Raw genomic sequence first — 8784 nt, forward strand, 5'->3', positions numbered from 1 at the left:
TTTGGCCTGAACTTCGATTCGCGCATTCTGTTCGTTTCCACCGTATCTTCATCATCCGAACTCAGAATTGCATGGTTTAAGATTCGTTGGAAAGCTAACGAAGAGATCTACAAACTCCCATGATTGAATCATATATAAAATAAATGGGATACAAGGGGCACTTCACCTTTCGTAAGCGACGCGGGGCTCCCGATCAGTTTGTGTTTCCATTATTACGAAGTTCCGTTGCTTCGTATGGTCCGTCGACTTACTTCGTGCATTTGTCATCATCACATGAGCTTCTGTGACTTGAATAGCAACATTCATCGTCTTATCTCTATCTTGAACTACGTGCGGGGACCTATAGGTAATTTTTGATGCCTACAGATACCCCTTTCAAAGTGTTTCAGTCTCGTTTCTTTTATAGATGAGCCTGAAATACTTTGGATATGATCGGTACAACCTTCAGTCAGTATAAAAGGACCTGTAGTTAGCTTTGACTCTTAACTTCTTCGATTTTTAGTCTATTCAATATCTTAATGAATAACCGAAGTTGTTCCAACGTTGCGTTTATCGTCTGACCGTCGTCGAAGTCTCGAATCAAAACTGGTGAGTTGATTTTGGCTTGTATCATTGAGTTGACTTTGAACTGGTTATCTTCATCGAAAATGTGTTGACTTGTGTTGACCTAGGGTTACGTATTGACTGGCGTTGACCTAGGGTTACGTGTTGACTAGCATTGACTTTTTATCACAACGCGTTGACTTCTCGTCGCAACACGTTGACTGGCGTTGACCTTCGTCGTAACACGTTGACTAGCGTTGACCTAGGGTTACGTGTTGACCGACGTTGACATTAGGGTTTTGGATCGCCTCACGTTGACTTTTCATCACAACGCGTTGACCGGCATTGACCTAGGGTTACGCGTTGACTGGCGTTGACCTTAGGGTTTCGGATCGCCCCATGTTGACTTTTCATCGCAACGCATTGACCGACATTGACTTTTATCGCAATGTGTGATAGTCTCAAGTATTGAGGTTGTAGGACCAACTATTAAAGCTGATTCATCTGCAGGTATAGATCTTATCCTAAAGTTGTTGGATGCTCAAGTCACGAGACCAACTAATGAAGCTAGTGCGTCAATGACTCTCACATGTATAAGATTTTTGGTAAACCCTCAGCCATCAACGGGTTTGATGAGCCTTTACCAACTACCGTTTGAGTTGAGCTAGCATGCAGATTGTTTAAGTCCATTCTGCATGTAACGTTATGCTAAAAGAGTTAATCCTTTTAGTACTATGATATTGAATACGTAGAGTTTGTCTTTCTCATGGGAATAGACTACCCGACCGCATGTATTAGATGCAAACTCAGGATTTTTGGCAAATCCTCAGCCATCAACGGACTTGACGTGCCTTTATCGATTACCGTTTGAATTAGGCTTGCATACCGATTGTTTAAGTCCGTTCCGCGTGTGACGTTATGCTAAAAGAGTTAACTCTTTTAGTGCTACGATATTGAATACGTAGACTTCGTCTTTCTTACAGGAATAAACTACCCAACAACACGTGTTAGGCATTGACTTATCCATTCTTAGGCTTCAGGATAAAAGTCCCCATACTTGTATTCTGGTGTCTTCTTCAATCGGTGAAAGACTAAACCGGTAACGTGTGTTAGGCGTTGACTTATTCCTACTTAGGATTCGGGATAAAATTCCCCACGCGTGTGAGAAATGGATTTTGGTGTTATGAATAACCACATGCCACAATGTCAAATATGGGTCCCCCCTTTATGAACTTAAAGTCCCGTTCAAGTTAGAACTTCAGCTGAGGAAACTCACGAGCTCCTCTATCCTTTCTGTACCACCTGGCCTTGCTAGGAACCTGATATTGATGTACAACTAGAAACGACTCCTTCGTTCCTCACCTCATCGTAGTCGTCTTCCACTCCAACATGCAACTCCTTTTCGATGGCTCTGTTAGACCCTAGAGGGGGGGTGATTAGGGTCTTATACTAATCTAATCCGGTTATATGCCAATTAAAATTAATTAACAAGATATCCTAGCAAGAATAAAATGCAATAAGATACATTAGCTAGGATAAGCAATATGAACAATGAGATATATCTTATATGATGAATATATATATGCAAGGATATATAAACTAACACAAGATGATATATCCTATCAAAGAGATATACAATATGATATATGTATATGCAAGGATATAAAACTAACACAAGGGGTAAACAATATGAACTAAATAGTGGATCATATAAATAATGAGCTAATGATAATGGAGACAAGAAATATAAACACAAGTATAAATAAACGCCAAAGCACACTCAAACACAAGATATGATCACGGAGTTCGGACCTTCCGTCCTACGTCTCCGCTCCCCACTCCCGGGGAAAAATCCACTATCACAACCGGGTTTTCTACGCTCACCCGAATAACGTTTACACCTCACAGTGTCGGTTTTCAACGCTCACCGAACAACGTTCACTCCTCACACTCGGTTTTCTAGTTCACCGAAAACTTCACAACACACTCGGTTTTCTAGCTCACCGAAAACCTTACAACACTCATAATGTAACAAATATAAATTTGTTCTCTACAATAGATGAGAACACAATGAAGCACAACTCAATGTTACAATCTCTCACAACCCTAATATACTATGTATGCAAATACAATAAGCTCGTGTGGATGTGTGTAACAATGAGATATAAATGAAAACTTAACTCAATAAGAACTAGCAATAATATTGATATGAAATACAATAGTAGAAATGCTAGGAAATAGAGTTAAGGAAACTTCTGTAAAAACCACAAAGAGAGGATGATGAAATGTTGAAGATGAACTCTTCAATAGTTGATGTAAACTCCTCTTTGTAACAGCAAACCCAAAACAAACTTAAACCAAAACTAAACAAGCTTAAACCCTTGTTTAAAACCTTGTTTAAAAACTTCTTAGATACCTTGAAAGAGAACAGCAATAGGGTATTTATACCCACTCTAAATCTCAGTCAAAACCCCAAGCCAAAAGACAAAAACAGCCCCAGCAACGGTAACAAAACTAGCCGTTGGAAACAGACCTGACTGAGCAGCGGTCGACCGACGAAATTTTCGGTCGACCGCGATCCAGATCGAAAACGAGAAAAACAAACAGAGACTTCATCGGTCGACCGGTGCGGTCGACCGACAGAAAAAATCGAGCTCTCGGTCGACCGCATCGGTCGACCGACAAACTCTCTGCTGCCCACTGCCGAATGATCACATGTGCGGTCGACCGGTGCGGTCGACCGCATACTGATATATAAAAATCTGATTTTAGAAAACTGTTTGCTGATTTTAAAACACTGTTTAAAAATATCAAATAAATTCAAAAAAATATAAAACTTTGGGGAATGATTGCAGACATGATAATAAGCATGCTACAATAACTAGTTATCAGAAAGGACCTCCCAAATGAAAAATATCATCATTTTACAAAATAGTCCAAAACATGAAAATATGAGATACTTGAATTTTGATGTTTTGACATAAACCAACTTTTGAAACTTTGTGAAATGTTTTTATAGACTTAGTAAAACATGTATAAACTGATATTGAAGTCTACAAACTAAGAATATAATATTTTCACAAAATTGCATATTCTATGCAATGTTTTCAAAAACACAATAAAAAATATGAAATATATAATTTCATATATATAATCATAAAAACTCAAAACACATGTATGTATATATATACCTATATATATGCATAGAAACCAAAACTTATGTATATATATATAACTATGTATATATACGAAGAAACCAATAAATGTGTGTGTATAAGATATTGAGCTTAATGTACTTAACACACATAATATAAATCCTAAACTAAATTACCCAAGCTTGATCTTGATCTTCATTGAGCTCAACTTGGTACACGTTGCGGATGAAGCTAAACTTGGATCTTGAACTTGAATTGTACGATGCTTCACTCCACAATTCCGCCAACCTCCTCTTGATATGATCGTGTAGGCTCAATCCATCCAACCTCCAACTACGTTGTTTGTCTATAATAAATAAGAAAACACAAATACTAGACAAACAACATTAGTGGTAAATTATTTGTTAAACATCATCAAAACAAGAAGGCCAACAGGCTCATCAAGAAGTCTAATGCACAACGAGATAAACTTCTTGCTTGCATTCACTAGCCTCTTCGCTTGCTTCACCGTCCCCAAGCTTGTCTCCTTCGGAAGAGACGCTGAATGAAATATGAACTTTTCACCGCCTTTGGTGAATGTATATTTCTGAGTCCGCCTCTCGTAGATTGAATATCTATCCCATAAGTACGGATTGCCCAGTATAATCTGACAAACATCCAATGGAACTACCTCGCATGTGACCTCATCAATATACGACCCATGGAGCACAAATCTGATAGTGCATTGATCAACTACACTCAATCTCTCCTCCTTCTGAATCCACCCCAATGGATAGGACTTCGGATGCTTGACCGTCTTCATACCCAGCTTCTGAACCAAGGCCTCGGATATCAAATTATTCTCGCTACCCGGATCAACTATGGCATCAACCAAACTGGTCTTCACTTGCAACTTCAGCACAAAGAGCTGCTCTCGGGGGTCTTCATCCTCTTTCGTGGCTTGTTTTCCTACCATAAGATCGAGACTACTATTGGGCTCTGTCATCCCAGGAACTTCCTTCGGACCCTGTGCTATCATGTATGCCTTTTTCTCCTCTTTCTTCTTCAACCCTAGTGGCTTGAGATGAGGATACTTCTCCCAACATCGATCAGCTATGTGCCCTGTCTTCTCGCAATGACCACAAATCAGCCCTGCTTTCCCTGGATCAACCTTCTTCTCCTCCTTATGTTTGGAACCACTAGACTCGCCTCCCGTCTGTCTAGAGTCTCCCTTAGTCTCGTTGCCCTTCTGCTTGCCCTTAATGGCAATAGCCTTCACTCTTGCCTCTGCAATAGTCTCGATCATGAATAACTTCATATCCTTCCAGATGTAATCACTCAAACCCACCATATACTTCATAAACACAGAATATTCCTCCGTCGCAATGTTAAGAACCATCGGTTGCTGCTAAAACTTCATGGTGTATTATTGAACGGTTTGATTAACCCTTTGGCGCAAGCCGTACCACTTGTACCAACGCTCCTCAAGAAATCCCATAGGGTAGAACTGCTTCCTCAGTAACTCCTTGAATTTATTCCATGACACCACTTTCTTCTTCTGCTTACAGTAGGATTTCCACCACGTCAACGCGTGCCCTGAAAGCTTCAAAGTTGCGAACACAATCTTCTCCTTGGATGAATATCCATAGAGAGTGAAATACATCTTCATACGTTCGATCCAATCATCGAGTTTCTCCATGTTAACACTGCCATCATAAACATGAATCTCCACCTTGAAGTCAATCTTCAGGTTATGGTAAGAATTCTTACCCCCTTGATGTAATGCAGCCTTAACGGTCTCCTCCTCCTCGTTGGGATCTGAATCCACTCTCTCCACATCAGACTCCATAATTTTCTTCTTGGGCTTTGAAGAAGATTCACCTTGTTCATCACCTCCATGGATAAGACTAATAAGTTGTGTGAGAATAGACCCTATCATCTCGATCTGCTTCTCCAATGCATCAATCCTCGCTGAATTGTCTCCTTCAGCCATCTTCTTCTTCCTTAAAACCTAGACTCCTTCCAATAAAATAAGGATCTTGCCTAGCTTCTTGTATTGCGATCGAGTCAAGATCATACACATGATGCCCCCTCTACCGGATCTAATCGCTCTGATACCAACTTAATACAAGTCACCGTGCGAGCACCTTTGATCGCGGAATTATCAAAGGTGGGTTGAGAAGAGGATGACAGAAACACAAGAACAATTCAGTATGTGGTGAAGGAAAATATCCTCTCTAGATTATGATATGAAAAGATTACAATCACTCTCTCACAATCTCACTAGAATCGAGTACAAACTCTCAATTCTCTCTAAACCCTAATCTCTCTTGATTAGAATCTCTCTTTGATTATATCCGATTGATTAGAAACCCTAAACAATCCCTTATATAGGTGTACCAACGTGGATAGCAAAGTGGTAAATAACCAAGCTCAAACCCAACAGAAAAACGTGTAAACAGAAACCCAAACAAACCAGGAAACCTTTGATGAGTTGACTCACGACTGAGATGAGTCGACTCGTCCGAAACTGGACAAAACACAAAATCAGCAATGAGTCGACTCATGTCTGAGATGAGTCGACTCGTCAGAGACTGGTGACAAACGGTTGGGTTTCGTGAGTCGACTCATGACAGGCATGAGTCGACTCAACCTGATGAGTCAACTCATGACTATTATGAGTTGACTCACTGGTTGAAGCCTAGGTGCTTCGATTCTTCAATTCGTCGTCTCGTTCCACGCTTCAACCTGCGTTTCACTGTGCTGTTTTACACCTCTATTCTCAAGCTACCATGAGAATCATCTATCCTCAAGCTCCCATGAGGATCGCTAAGTTCCAAAGAGAAGATACACCCGTATCACGCAACCTACTCACCTCGAGTAGCCCGCAATCTGCCAAGAAAAGCGGAGCTACGACAGTCAAAAGAAGGTGCAAGTAACGTCAGCCACGTCAATTTGACAAGACTTTATAGTTTTCACATTTAAAGCACCCGTTTCCGTCCAAAACAATTCTTATTTCACTTGGACACGGCTAAAGCCAACTCCAAGTGAAAGGAGGCAACTGTTATGGTGTTCTCAACCACCTAAGTGCGACCCTTTGCTAGCAACGGATAGGTGTACATTTGCATGCAATTCCCCAATCAAGTTGGCGGCCGGAGACCAGCAAGGATGATAACTCAGCTAACTCGCCAAGTTGATATTCCCTCATGTCGACTCGAAAGGTGATATTTGTCACACCTTTTGTCGAAGATGGCTCGCAACGAGCCCACTCGACCAACTACTCTACGCCTCACGAGGTTGACTTGAAAGATATTACTTCTCGGCGGAGCTAGAGGACAACTTCTTACCTCAAGCCTCTCCCACTGGCAACATGTCAGCGTTGCATTTAAGGCTTGGCAGGCACCATGATACCTATATCCCCGATTGTATTCATGACTCATCAGACCACGTCAGTACCGCCAGGCCTCCGATCATTTCCCATTGCCGATGTGATCTCTCCTTCAGTCGCCAGCCAACACCTATAAAGCGAGTGCTGAAGTAGCCGCCAGCCCATGTTTCTTCATCGTCATCCTGTGCTCGGCCACAATGATGGTTATGCCCCTTCGACACTACTATAAATAAAAGGTACTATTCCCTCATGAAGGGGACTTCTTCTGATTCTGATTCTGATTTTTTTCGCAAAATCAGTGTCTTCTACAAACTATACCACACACAAAAGAACTCTCACAGTTCTTTATCACCACTCAAGTTCACCAGCTAACTTGATTGTCGGAGGAACCACGAGGGAACCAGTCCCCGTCCTCTTACATGTTTCTACATGTATAGGCTTTTCAACAACCTAATTCAGAACCGGATATTCGGGGAAGGAAGCGGCCCCTCATCAACCTCACCCCTATCCAATCGCGTATATTATTGACTGTGTGATTACTTGACATCAACACTAACACCTCGTTTGGTATACCATAATCGAGTCAAGTGAGAACGAAAAGAAGAAATGAAATAGAATTAAAATGGTAATGAGTTGCACATATCTATTCTCATGTTTGGGTGCAGATTAAAGAATGAAGTGGGAGTTGTAAATTTTGTATTTTTAGTATTGTATGATTAATAATCAATCATGCATATTTGTTAATATTTTGGTTCCGACTTATATGAGAATGCTCATTCACTAGCATCTCATTGGAAATGCCCATTCCCACAAAATGTAGGAATCATACTCCCTTTAAAAGAGGGAGTTGTGGAAAAACTTTTCATGGACTATATTGCCCCTATTCTTTTTTGATTTTATATTCTAATCATAAATTAACTAAATTAATTATCATTATTAATTAATCATATTACGTGTCAATTCAATTTTGTCTAACTTGGTCCTAAAACTTTCAATGTTATTGTAAAACTCTCATATTGATTATTAATAATGCATAATACAATATTGACAGACAATTGCAAGCTAATAAATTATTTTGGAATGAGTATAAAATATATAATTGTCCTAAAATTATATCGTGGCACTCACATAAAAAATTATAAAGAGTATTCTTGCGTACATAAGTAAAAACATGCAATTTTATAAAATATTAGGATATTTTAGTGCATTAGGATATAAGTGGAGGTATATGAGTGTAACTTTTGTAAGTTGTAAACTATATATGTTTAATTAAGCCTATAAAGATTTGAATCCTTTGTTAAACACAAGCAATAGTATGTGATCCATTTGATAAATAATATACATTGTATAATATGAGGCCAGAGAATTAGCTTATATTTATATAGTACAGAAGATGTGGAAAATTTTTAAGCATCATATTTTGAATAATTCTTAAGATTTTGAATTATAAATAAAATTATATACTTCGCTTAGAATCATACTCCCTTTAAAAGAGGAAGTTGTAGAAAAAACTTTCTATGAACTATATTACCCCTATTTTTTAAATATTATATTTTAATCGTAACTAAACTAAATTAATTATTATTATTAATTAATCATATTATATGGCACTTTAAGTTTGCCTTGGTCCCTAAAACTTTCAATATTATTGTAAAACTCTCATATTAATTATTAGTAATGTCTAATAATATATTAATAGACAATTGCATGTTAATAAAT

The sequence above is a fragment of the Asparagus officinalis genome, chromosome 5, assembly GCF_001876935.1.
Source record: "Asparagus officinalis chromosome 5, Aspof.V1, whole genome shotgun sequence".
Lineage (NCBI taxonomy): Eukaryota > Viridiplantae > Streptophyta > Magnoliopsida > Asparagales > Asparagaceae > Asparagus > Asparagus officinalis.